Below are 346 nucleotides of genomic sequence, written 5' to 3'. Positions count from 1 at the left end.
CGGCTTCCGAACATAAAACGTGGATGTCGAATGGGGAGTCTTACTTGCCCGCACCATCTCTGCGTCGTGCTTCGCTCAGAAAAAGGCGTCAATGATGTCGCACTGCTTTTTGCGCAGGGGGCAACCGCTCCGAAGGTGACGGGTGTCCCCACAGGCAAAACACCGTCGTGTGTTTGCATGCTGCCCGGCAGCTCGGAGCTCTGCTCCCTCGTTCTCAGCATAGCTGATATCTATGGGCATAGGCCCGCTCGACGAGCTGTTGGAGTGTGCATTCCAACCAAGTCGTGCCGACTTGAAATTGATTTTGGTATTCAATGCCACATTCATCGCCTCTTCAAATGAGGAC

Source organism: Plasmopara halstedii (genome assembly GCF_900000015.1).
Source record: "Plasmopara halstedii genome assembly, contig: Scaffold_1583, whole genome shotgun sequence".
Lineage (NCBI taxonomy): Eukaryota > Oomycota > Peronosporomycetes > Peronosporales > Peronosporaceae > Plasmopara > Plasmopara halstedii.
Note: the sequence above shows the minus strand (reverse complement) of the source record.